This window comes from Eucalyptus grandis, chromosome 1 (assembly GCF_016545825.1).
Source record: "Eucalyptus grandis isolate ANBG69807.140 chromosome 1, ASM1654582v1, whole genome shotgun sequence".
NCBI classification, from domain to species: Eukaryota; Viridiplantae; Streptophyta; class Magnoliopsida; order Myrtales; family Myrtaceae; genus Eucalyptus; species Eucalyptus grandis.
The window spans coordinates 33,384,175-33,397,665 of record NC_052612.1 but is presented as its reverse complement, the minus strand read 5'-3'; the positions used below and the strand labels follow the sequence as shown (position 1 = coordinate 33,397,665).

The 13,491-nt window shown below is 36.6% G+C and overlaps 1 long non-coding RNA gene across 1 annotated transcript; it reads left to right on the top strand.

The window, feature by feature from the left end:
* The first annotated feature begins 11,170 nt into the window (after positions 1 to 11,170).
* Positions 11,171 to 12,276, top strand: LOC108960722. The gene is made up of 2 exons (XR_005551114.1): positions 11,171 to 11,494; positions 11,604 to 12,276. It is a non-coding gene; the product is annotated as an uncharacterized LOC108960722 (long non-coding RNA).
* The last annotated feature ends 1,215 nt before the right edge of the window (positions 12,277 to 13,491 follow it).

Below are 13,491 nucleotides of genomic sequence, written 5' to 3'. Positions count from 1 at the left end.
ACAAGCTGGAAATCTCCCATTGACTAGACAATGCCTTCCAGCTTTTTCAAGTCCTCCTTCAGTTGTGCCACATCTTCACCCTTAGCATTTGTCTGAATCTGAAAAGAAATGGCTTGGATCTGATCATTCAAAGAAACATTGTATGGGTATTGTTATATATTTGTTTTAGTATCCTTCTATTGTATTAAATTGAGTTTTTAGGGCTTAAATTTAAGAAAACCTAATTTTCGGCCATGGGAGGCTTGGATCCGAAATCTTCAAGCTTGTATGTGGTGGATTTAGTTGGTTTTTCTTCGTTTAATTAAATATATTTAATTAAATTGATGTTATAAGCAAAACCCATGAGGGAATTTCATCAAAAACCATGTTAATTTGTGCCTTCGAGCTTCGGGTTGAAACCGGGTCATCAACCCGGTTTGCTGCAAATTCGTGACCCGGCTGGAGGTTGAAGAAGACCTCTAGCCGAGCCTGGGCCTAAATATAGGCTTTTGCCCATATTTTTTTTTAATTTTGTAGGCTAATTTCGTAGCCCATTTCATGGGCCAATTTTAAATTAAAGGGGAGATGGGCTTCTCCATTACATTGGCTATTTACAATTTAAAAGGAGTGGGCTGCATGAGAGTTTAAGACTCACGGGTCTAGCCCGTGGTCTAATTAGGGTTGCTGGCAGGTCCTAGGCCCGCAGGAGTCCAAATATTTAAATAATTTAATAATAATAATAATAATAATAATAATAATAATAATAATAATAATAATAATAATAATAAAATATTTAAAAAATTAATAATAAAAAATTGTTTTAAAAAAATTGTGGCAAAAATTTGAAAAGGTGCAATATGATCATTGGAAGTACATGTTGTAAAGTGTTTCATATTGTTTGATGAATTTTGGGCATAAATTTTTGGAGTTCCCTATTGATAAAAGATTAATATATACAATTACTCGCCCAAAGGGAGTTATTGTGTATACTAATTTGGAAAAATAGCGTGAAATTTATTCCCATATTTAAAAGATGGGGATGTATAATTGAAAAATATTTATCTGTCCAAAGGGGATAAATGTTTTGAAAATTATATGTAATTCCCCTCTATGTTGATATTATGGAAATGTATGATTTAAATGATTTGTCTGCTCAAAAGGGATGGATCCTTGATAATTATATGTAATTCTCCTTATTGTTGCTTTATAAATTTCATGTTGGGAAAAATAATTGTGCATTATACACTTTGCCCAAAGGGGAGTTTATGATGTACTAATTATTTTTGTTGAGTTGCTTATTGCCCATAATTGATCTTATTGCATTATGTGTGTTAAATAGTTACCTTTGCTGTAAATAACAACAATGCCACGGTGGAAATGTTAACTGGATCAAACTTTAAGAGATGGAAGCAAGATATAGAGTTTGATTTGGGCATCATTGATATGGACTTGGCTCTACGTGAGGATGAACCTGCCAAGCCCAATGATCAAAGTACTGCAGATCAAAAGGCCCATCATGCTACATGGGAAAAATCTAATCGACTGAGCCTTATTGCTATGAAGAGGTCTATTACTGAGCATTTGATTAGTGGTTTGCCAAAAGATACGAATGCCAGACAGTTCCTTGAAGCAATAGGAGAAAGATATAGAGTCTCAAATAAGGCTAAAGCTGGGAACTTATTGAGCGAGTTAACGAACATGAGGTATGATGCTGCTATGGGTGTTAGAGAATTTATACTTAAGATGGTCCACATTCAGTCCAAACTTAAGGCCCATGAAATTGTTATTTCTGAAAATTATATTGTGCATCACGCCTTAAATGTTTTGCCAGCTGAATTTAGCCAAATTAAGACTGCTTATAGTGCTCAGAATGAGACATGGAGTGTTAATGCCTTGATTACTAAGTGTGTGACTGAGGAAGAGAAATTAAAGAAGGAAAAGTATGAGTCTACCCACGTAACTACCAATGCCAAGTTGAGTTCGTATAGAGGCAAATGGAAGCCTAAGGGGTCAAATGCTCATGGCTCAAAGAAATGGCAAGACTTTAAGAAAAATGGGAACTATGGGAGAAATGGAGATAAAGATTTTAAATGTTTTCACTGCAAGAAGCAGGGTCACAAGAGAGCCAATTGCTACAAATTTCAAGCTTGGCTAAAAACAAGAAAAGAAAGTCACCAAGGTGAGTTGTTGGTTTGTTTTGAATCAAATTTGGTTGATGTTCTTTTGGATTCTTGGTGGCTTGATTATGGTGCTACTGTTCATGTGGCTACTACCTTACAGGGTCTCACAAATCTAAGGAGTCCAAGTCTGAGGGAGTCAAAGCTTAAAGTTGGAAATAATACTAGAGTTGATGTGAAGCGCATAGGGACAGTTGTTTTGAATTTAGATTCTGGTTTTCAGCTTGTCTTGAACAATGTCTTTTATGTTCCTAATTTTAGGAGAAACTTAGTATCTCCTTCTTCGCTTGACAAAGCTGGATATTGTCTTCATTTTGCGAATAAAAGAGTGGATTTGAGTTATGATTCCAGAATTATTGGGAATTGTGTTTTGTCCGATGGATTATATCGATTATCCTTATCTCCCGATAGACCATATTGCTCTTTCAATGTCGAGAATGTTGTTGCTAAGAGATCTTTAATCAAAGATAGATCTTCAATGCTATGGCATAAGCGATTGGGGCATATCTCCAAAGAACGGGTAAAGCGACTTGTCGTGGCTAATATCTCCCTCCTCTTGACTCGGATGATATTGAGACTTGTATTGATTGTGTGAGGGGAAAATTAACTAAAACAAAGAAGAAAGGCGCTACTCGCAGTCAAAGTCTATTGGAGATAATTCATTCAGATATTAGTGGGCCATACTCAACCACCTTGTGTGGAAATAAATACTTCATCACGTTCATTGATGATTTCTCCCGTTATTGTTATCTTTATCTAATTAAGGAGAAGACTGATGCTCTTGAAATGTTTAAAGTGTTTCGTACTGAAGTTGAGAAACAATTGGGAAAAATTATCAAGATTGTCAGATCTAATCGCGGTGGTAAGTATTATGGGCGATATACTGAGGCTGGACAGCAAAAGGGACCGTTTGCAAAATATTTGCAGGACTGTGGTATTATTGCTCAATATACAATGCCTAGGAGTCCTGAGCAAAATGGTGTAGCTGAACGGCGAAATCGTAACCTCATGGAGATGAAACGAAGTATGATGGGCAGTTCTAATTTGCCTGAATACTTATGATGTGATGCGATTAAAATGGCAACTTATATATTGAATCGTGTACCTAGTAAATCAGTGCCGAAAACACCTTTTGAATTGTGGATAGGGAGGAAACCTAGCTTGAATCATTTTCGAGTTTGGGGTTGTCCTATAGAGGTGAAAATTTATGATCCTTCTCAGAAGAAGACCGAATCTAGGACTACTAGATGTTATTTTATTGGATATCCTAATCATTCTAAAGGGTATAGGTTCAATTGTCCTTCTCGCGACACTAGAATTGTTGAATCTCAAACTGCCAAATTCCTGGAATTAGATGTTGCTGAAAAGAGTTCTTCTTAATCTTTCGAAATGGAAGAACCAAATAAAACGGTCTCTATTCAATTGCCCATATTACATAATGATTCTATGCGAGATCCTAATAGTGTGGAAATTCAGCAAGAAGTAAATACTGAAAATATGGCGATAGATCATCCCATTACAAATGAAATTCCCCAGATGAATGATGTGGCTCCAGAAATGCCTGTGCGAAGATCACAACGACAAAGAAGACCAACACTTTTAAATGATTATCATGTCTATCTTGGAGAAGCTGATTTTGACATTGGAAGTATAGTTGATCCGACGATCTTCAAAGAAGCTCTTAATAGTGATCAGGCAAATAAATGGTTAGGAGCAATGAATGACAAGATGATGTCCATGTCAACTAATCAAGTATGGAAACTAGTTGACTAACCTGATGGGCATAAATCAATCGGCTGCAAATGGGTATTCAAAACCAAGAAAGACAATAAGAGCAACATCGAGAGATTCAAGGCAAGGTTAGTCGCAAAAGGGTACACACGGAAAGAAGGTATTGATTATACTGAAGTCTTTTCCCCAGTGTCCACTAAAGACTCTTTTTGGATAATCATGGCATTGGTGACTCATTTTGACTTAGAGCTTCACCAAATGGATGTCAAGACGGCTTTTCTAAATGGAGATCTGGATGAAGAAGTATATATGCAACAACCTGAAGGGATTAAAGAAGCCGGAAAGGAACATATGGTGTGCAAACTTCAAAGGTCCATCTATGGTCTCAAACAAGCATCACGTCAGTGGTACTTAAAATTTCACAGAGTTGTGAGATCATTTGGTTTTGATGAAAATAAGTTTGATCAATGCATCTACATGAAAGTAAGTGGGAGTAAATATATTTTCTTAGTACTTTGTGTAGATGACATTTTACTTGCTAGCAGTGATGTTGATCTATTGAATGACACCAAAAAATTTCTATCTACAAAGTTTGATATGAAAGATCTTGGGGAAGCCTCTTTTGTTCTAGGCATTGAGATTCATCGTGACAGATCTAAGAAAGTTATGGGGTTATCTTAGAAAAGTTATATAGATCGTGTTTTGAAAATATTTAATATGCAGACCTGTAAGTCAAGTGAAGCTCATATTGTGAAAGAAGATAAATTAAGTATAGAACAATGCCCCAAGAATGATGTTGAAAATGAAGTCATGAAAAACGTTCCATATGCTAGTGCAGTTGGCAGTCTTATGTATGCATAAGTATGGACCAGACCTAATATTGCTTTTGCTGTGAATACTCTTGGAAGATATCTGTTGAATCCGGGTCAAGAACATTGGGTTGCAGCTAAGAAGGTGATGAGATATCTACAACGAACAAGGACTTCATGCTCGTGTATAGCAGAGTTGAGGACATAAAAGTGATTGGATATTCAAATGCTGATTTTGCTAGTTGTTCAGATGATAGAAAATCAACTTCTGGATATGTTTTTATGATGGCTGGAGGTGCTATTTCTTGGAAGAGCACAAAGCAAACCTTGATTACGAACTCTACAATGTATGCTGAGTTTGTAGTGTGCTATGGCGTGTCAGTTCAAGCAGTTTGGCTTAGAAATTTAATCTCAGAATTGCGTGTTGTGGACTCTATTGCTAGACCTATGGTGATCTACTGTGACAACAATGCAGCTGTGTTTTATTCCAAGCATGACAAGATTAGTAATGTGTCCAAACACATGAAGATCAAATATTATACTGTTAAGGACTCGGTCAAAAATGGAGACGTTGTAATTGAAAATATCAAAACTGAGTCCATGTTGGCCGATCCTCTAATAAAAGGCTTACGACCCATTTTGTTTAAAGAACATGTAAAGAATATGGGTGTTTTAGAATCTTTTGATTTCTTTTGTTAGTGGGAGTTATATAGTTTGTATTTCTGGATATTATAGTTATATACAAACTGATAATGCTTTTATGATGTCTATTAAAGCATTCATTTTCAATGATTATTGTTATTGATTCTATTGTTATCATTTCTCCTGTTGACTGAGAAATTGAAGTATAAAACAGTATCTTTAAACAAATTTTAGTTTAAAGATAACTGGATGTCACTGATTATGAGATCTCATGTTGGATTATGACATAATTGTGCAATTTCATGTTGTTTAGAAATCGCACTGAGGCAATTTCATGTTGTTTAGAAATTACATTAAGGACCGATAAGAAATAGTGTATATCTTGATCACATGTTGGCACTATTTCTTACTACACTACTAGGCCCATGATCCATGAAAATATAATACTTATTATATGTGATTATGGAAGGTCTGTGTTGTGGTATTTTCTTAACACATTGATCTCCATAGTCTTATATTGAGGTTATATAGGATTGGATTGGTATTGAGATGCCATTATTGGAATATTATTTTTTTAAAGTTGTGGCCACATAAAACAAAATTTTAGTTATTAACCTGATAATGTCGTTTTCAATATAAGATCTTTTTCAAAATAAAATAAGTTAATTAATGTAGCCCAAGTGGGAGAATATTGGAAATTTCCTATAATATGGGTTTACATTAATTAATTGATTTTCTATTTTCAAATAATCGGGTTAATGGATATTCCAATATTTGTTAAACCCTAAAGTAACCTGATTGAATTGGGTATTGGCATCTATTGTTAACGGGCCTAGTTGAGCAGCAAAGTGTAAGCAATTGTGTTTGACTGAAGCCCGTAATGGGAAGGGTCTAGTTAACACGTTGTTGATTAGGGTTTGCTAGGTCCCCTCTCTAGCCTATAAAAGGGTAAGATATACCTATCAATTGCTTTAATCACATTGAAAGCTGCTATATCGAAATATGTCATAGAGAGGAAAATCTGGTATTCCGATAGATCCCTGATTTTCAGAGTGATCTAGTTTTCTTAAAGTGAAGCAATGGCTCAAACAGGTACGCTTTAATTCCACTGTATTTATTGATCTCAGTGTTTTACAATCATGTATGGATCCGTTTGTTTTTAATTGATTAATTGTTTATGAGAATAATTTTATAAAGAAACATGACATGGGCTCAAAGGCATGACTAGTGAATGGACGATTTTTTTTTAATTTACCTTTGTTATTATCCCGCCTACTTACCATTGACAATGGATGTCCATGGAGGCCATATTCAATGCATGTCACGCGCCGGCGTTGCCCAATGGCAATATCAATTGAATCTTGATTTGGTTTTGTATAGAAAGGGACTTGATTAAATATTTCCTACAAGTAGAAAAAAACTATATAAAAAAGATGGAAGTACATAAACTTGATTAGAAAATGCAGCAATGAATAGGAGAATTGTTTTTCGAAATAATTTCCATCGTTGGCCAACCGTAAGGGAAGGGAAACGGAGAGAACTGGAGGTAATCTTTAAAACTTAAAGAATAATGGATGGGAATGATGGACGATTCATGCGTCTTTTGACAGTTGTGACAAATAACAAGGAGGAGAAAAAGGTAGTTTAGCCTAGAGATAATAGCATAAATAGTTCATAAATTTTGATTTAATATGCAATATTGTCTTTAAACTATAATTTGTGTAATGTGATCATTAAATTTTGACTCAATATGCAATATCATCTCTAGATTCTTAATCTACTATTGATAAATGTTTAATATAATCTCTAAACTATATGAACATGTGTAAAAGTTCAAGGAATACATTAAAAATTGGATTAATGTGAATATATTAAAAATTCAATAATCACATTACACATTCGGTAAAGTTCAAGGATTGCATTGAACAAATTAAAAATTCATGGATAACATTGCACATTAAGTCATAATTCATGGCCTATTTGTGTCATTTTCCCTTTAGCCTGCTAATCTATCCTTTTTCTTTCCACACTATTGCCTTTCAAGACCAATCCACACAATAAAGAAAGAAGTGCAGTCTTTTTTCTTCATCATCCCACCGGCTTGAATCGTAATATCCACTGTTCAGAGAAAATTGAACAAGAGAGCAGCTCCTGCGACACCCTTCATCAATTACCGCAATTCTATAGAATGAACATCCTAAGAAGCAGAACAATTTAGTCCTAGTCTTGTAAGAACAAGAACACATTCCACAATTCCCTATTTCAACAGGAAAATAAGGGTGCGTCTGGTAGCATTTTTATTTCAAAAAATAATTTCTTTTCGAAATAGTCTTTTTCTATTTTTATTCCTAGAATATTTTTTGAATAAAAGAATACATTTGGTAATTACACAATATTTGTATTCTTGGAATAGAAAAAGAATATGAATATATTTGGTACAACCCATAATTTTTGTATAACGTAGAATTTCTTTTTAATTTTTTCATAATTTTTTTAGATTTTTCTTTCTTTCCTCTCTTCTTCTTCTTGCTTCTCCCCTAGTGAGCAGTGGCGACCGATGGTGACCGACAGTCAACGACTGTGCTGGCAAAAGAAGAAGAGAAAAAAGAAAATAAGAAAATAACTTATTTTTAGAAATTATTTTAGAAAAAAAAATTACTTTTTTCTACTTCTTATTTCTATTCCAAATTTATTTCCCAACTACTTTTTATTTCTGGGAATAAAAAAATTAATTGACACTATCAAATAAGTTTCTATTCTTTTTTTTTTTTTTTGAGAAATAAAAGATAGAAAAATTAAAAAATAAAAATATTACCATGCACGTCGTAGGAGACTAGGTGCAAGTCAACTCTTTCGGAGAGTATAATGTGTTATCTACAAACCGAACAGTTGACTTGACGTTTTTATTCACCTTGGCTTTTATGCGAATGGGAAATGGAAGATAGTTGCTTTTGTGGTGGCAGCCGTGCTCGTTCTCCTCCACCCCCTCGAAGAATGTGGAAAAGAATGCATCATGGTTTGGTGGGGAAAGTTGGTGAAGTCGTGGGATTCAAAAGAATTCGAGAAATAGAGCTGGATCGAAGTCGCTATCGTGCCTCTCAGGTCGCCCAAAGTGGCTGCGTTCGCCGTCCCCATCAAGGGAGTAGGTGGAGATGTTATTCCACTAACTCTCACGATGCCCCTTCGTACGCTTTTTCTAATCCTCTTCGACGTGCTCATATACGCGTAGATGTAAATAAAAAGGAAACCCCGACACAGAAATGAGAGTTCAAATCAAAGCGTTCGACTAGATGGGAGTAATGACGATACTAATTGCTACCCACTTCGATTTTTATTCCTCTATCCAACTACCAGCTAAGTTCCGATTTGGAAACTTAATCTCAAAAGTATTCATTCGAATTATCTAACTGGGAACACAATAATGGTGCTCCTTCAAGCATCGTGTAAAGAACATTCATTCGCGAGATCTTAAAATCTGACTTCCGAAACAATGGGCAAACTAATGCCGTTCCTCTCCTCACCAAGCTACCGCGACTTCCCATCAGATTACGACTTTCATGGCCGGTGGGAATGTTCCCTCCATCGTATCAAAACTACTCTTGACAACCCGGAACAGGGGATGTCGATTTCACTTCCTGCGATGCAACGAGGTGAAAAGCATCTCTTTGGGAGGGGAACAAATGAGATGATCGGAAACAAGAGAGTGATCTCGATCTCCCGAAGGATGATGCGTATCATTTTCAACACTAATTGGGGTTGAACCCAACAACCACAAAAAAGAAATAATAATAATAATAATAATAATAATAATAATTAAAAATTTTAGAGAGAGAGAGAGAGAGAGAGAGAGAGGATATGACCCACCTGATCAACGAGTATAAGTAAGGGAGTGGGGAAAAATATAATGCCACATGATGAATGAAGCGCAATTAAAAAAAGTAATGCCTGCTTGAACACGCTATTGAACGCCTTACATGTGAACCATCTGAATAAGCAATTGAAAGCTTATAAACACGTCTGGATCGTACGACAACTGAAAATTGTCATTTGCTTTATGCTAAGGCTCCGAAGGAGAGCAAGTGTCGATTCTCTTTGGTATTTATTGAACCATTTAATGTTATGACTTTGAAATCTTAATTGAAACATAAGTGCACACGGGAATTAATTGTGATTGGTCGAAGTAGGTTTTTCTTTTTTCATATAAGTAAGATGGGATTGATAAAAATATATATATGATTAACGGCTCAAGATTTTGAAATAAATTGTCGTTCAAACCAAAATGATCCAGTTTTCATACACTCTTATATGTATATATTTGTCAGACACTGCACTGGATTAAGGAGTAGTGGAACCTATTAAAAGAAGTGGGTTTTTACTAAACAATGTCTAACATGTACTAAATCCCAATCTCCATTAGATACCAGGGCGATACATTTGGGCCCATATTTTCCTGCAACTGTGGTAGGAGGAAATTCCTTCCGATCATTCTATTCATTAATTAGTTCCATAGATCGATGTCATCTGTATTTTTTTTTTTTTTTTGGTTAATTTCATATAATAGGTAATGTCCATAACTTATGACAATAATATGGTTGAAGGAAGTTTTCTCATATCGGGATTGTAATACCTGCCCTTGTCAATAGATTAAAAAATTATATTGTTTCACTCGTAGGCCTGGCATTGAACTTCTTTTGGAACATGAGACCATACGCCTAACGAGAAGAAAACATTTATGAAGGCGGTCTTTCTTTTTGTCATGTCCGACTTTTGCAGAAGATGAGGATTTATTCAAACATGTCACGTTCGATTACGACTTGGCCAAGCTACAACGACTTTTCGCCTTGTTTTAGGTAGACGTCGATCTCCCCCTTAAAAATGGAAACGAAAACTCAACATCGAAAGCGTTCCCGACCTTGACAAATCGCACTCCACGTATCGTCATCATTAAAGCTGCTGGGGTGTCCTTCTAGACCCATGGTCGAGGCTTTTGTCCATAATACTCTACCTAATACCGCTGAAACGGTCAATCATCGATTCAAGGATCGCGCAGGTTTCCATTCATTACTGTGGGAGATATTTATTGTCGATAAGGATCATTCTCTTACAAAGTCGCGGGATAGGTGAAATTGGCCATGGAACACACGAGAATAAAGGGGGTCCGAGACTTAGCATCTCCATCAATTTGGAGTCTCTCATCATTGTCCTCACACTTAAAGCTTACTCTTTGGTAAAGATCAAACTGCTTGCTTTCTGCGGTTGGATAAACTAGGACCTTCGTTAGAGAAAGGTACGCGCGGTCAATGGCGATTTGGGTTTAAACCCGACAAATTGATTACATGGAGTAACCCAATTGGGTATGATTGAAACAAAGTCATTTCCAGCATCTTTATCACTAGTACCCAGAAAACGTTCTAGAAACATTAAATCTAAATAGAATCTTAGAAAAATTTAATATCACGAAAAAATTCTAAAATGATATATTTGTTATAAATTTATTCTCCGTTAGTATTTCTCATATTTTATAATCAATATGTTGGGTTTGGTAATATGTGACAATTAGCAAATATATCAATTTGAGATTTTACCTTCCGTTTATCATTAGATATATTAATTTATGGTCCAATGAAAAATAAATTTATTAAAAACATACTAATTTGATGCTTTTGAAGTTCAAACAAAAAAAAAATAGAATAAATTTTATCCTATCAATATAGAATTTTTCGTAATATTAATTTATTTTTTTTTGGTCAAAAAAGGAGGTATTATATATCAACATAAAGATCCAGAGAAGCCCGTAGCATGGGCCTCAAAATACAAAAGATCTAAAAGGAAGCCTGGTGGGGACGAAGCCCAGTTCGAAGCAAGAGTGCCATTACAATGGGCTTTGGCAGCCCAATCAGCCACAAAGTTTGCCTCTCTGCTACAGTGACGCACAGCTAGGTTATGGAAATTAGAGAGCTTCATTGCCGCTTCAGCAATGAGGGAACACACCTCCCATGGAGTCTCGATCGGTCGTGAAGAGCATTCACCAACACCATACAGTCCGATTCAATGAGAAAATGATCCTCATACTTCCCTTCTCGTGACAGATGATCAAGGGTAAGGATGAGAGCTTGGATCTCGGTCTGCAGAGCTGATTTCGCTGGAAAATCACAGGTAAATCCACATATAAAGGTGCCCGAATGATCCCTTTTAATGCTTGCCATCACTCCTTTGATATTATCAGGATAAAAAGCCCCATCAATGTTAATTTTCACCACGCCAGGATCTGGTGGTCGCCATAGTGAATGAGGATGTAGAGAACAGAGGGATGTTCGCTACAGAGATGAGCGGGTTGATTACTGTGGCAACGGATCAAAGAGATTGTAAGCGTGAACCTAGGCAGAAGCCATGTGAATAACCTGAAGATGATCAAGATGCTGTTGCTGAAATACAAAGCGGTTGCGTGCCTTCCAAATTTGCCACAACAGAGCTGCAATCATTTGCAGATCAGGACAGGTACGCCGTTCTTCTAGCTGAGCGACTAACCACACATCTATCCGTGTAATTGATTGCTGAGTGATGGGAATGTTAATCTGTGGATGAGACCATAGATGTTGTGCCCATGGACATAGTAGGAAGAGGTGTTCTGTAGTTTCTGGGATAAAGTTTGAACAGATGGGGCAATAGGAATCTGTAGTGATGCATCGCTGGAATAAATTGGCTTTCGTAGCTAAAGCGTTATGGCAGACCGACCAGAGGAAAGGTCGGATTTTAGGGGGAAGCTTCACAGCCCAAATAGCTTTCCACAGTGATTTGGGTGGGTGATAGGACGAAGATGCTATATTTTGTTGAGTAGTAGGAGTTGCATTCCTAAGGGTATGATATCCTTTTTTTCACCGAATATGTACCATTTGTAGTACCTGTCCAGATAATTCTATCAAAAGTATATTGAGGACAAACCTGGATGTTAAGTATTTCTTGGACTGTGGAATCATCAAAATGTTGGTGCAGAAGAGGAACGTTCCAATTGTGACTGTCCGGGTCCATTAATTCGGTAACAAATAATGGGTCATTCCGATTAGCCGGCCCCCGATAACTCCTCTCGGAAGCCATCGATCCTGTCTGACTTGAATAGACTGTCCATTTCCTACTGACCAGCGAAGATGAGGTAAAATAGACTCCCTCCCAACTAGAATACTGCGCCATCCCCAGGAAGGTCTTGATCCCCTTTCAGCATGATTAAAATCAGTAGAGTGAAAGTAAAGCCCTTTAAAAAGTGTACTCCATAGCGCCGTTGGGTTTTGAACTAATCGCCATGCTTGTTTCCCAAGCATGGCTTTATTAAAATCTTGAAGATCCCTAAAGCCTAGGCCCCCACTCTGTTTGCTACGCTTAAGAACAGCCCAACTTTTCTAGTGAATACCTGCTTTAGTACTATCTTTCTGCCACCAAAACCTCGCAACTTTCTGTTCAATGGATCGACAAATAGAAGTAGGAATTCTAAAAATGGACATGGCATATTGAGGTATCGCTTGTACGACAGTTTTAAGTAATATTTCCTTTCCACCCTTAGACAACAGACTTTCTTTCCATCCCTCTAGTTTGGCATTCACCCTCCCCAAAATCCAAGCAAACATGTCCCGTTTAGATCTGCCCCAATCCGATGGTATGCCTGAATACTTTCCCGTCCTCTGAACCACTGGAATTCGAAGCACTCCAGCTAAATTTTCTTGGAGACTAAGAGGGCAGAATTTGCTGAAAAATATGCTAGATTTATTTCTATTGACAGCTTGACCAGTAGCATAACAATATTGATTTATAATGTTTGCTAAATTCTGACATTCAAGCAATTTTCCGTCTAGAAAGAAGATAGCATCATCAGCAAAAAATAGATGGGATAGAGTGGGACACCACCTGTTCAGTTTGATTCCCTTGAGATGACCTACAGTGATAGCTTGATGAATAAGATGGGATAATAGATTCACCAGAAGGATAAAAAGGTAGGGAGATAGGGGATCTCCCTGTCTGATGCCTCGGGTAGGTTGAAAATAAGGCAAAAGTTCGCCGTTGAATTTGACAGCAAAAGACACCGTCGTTATGCATTGCATGATCCATTGTACCCATGTAGGGTGAAATCCTAGAGTGAGGAGATAGTCCTTTAGAAAGTCCCA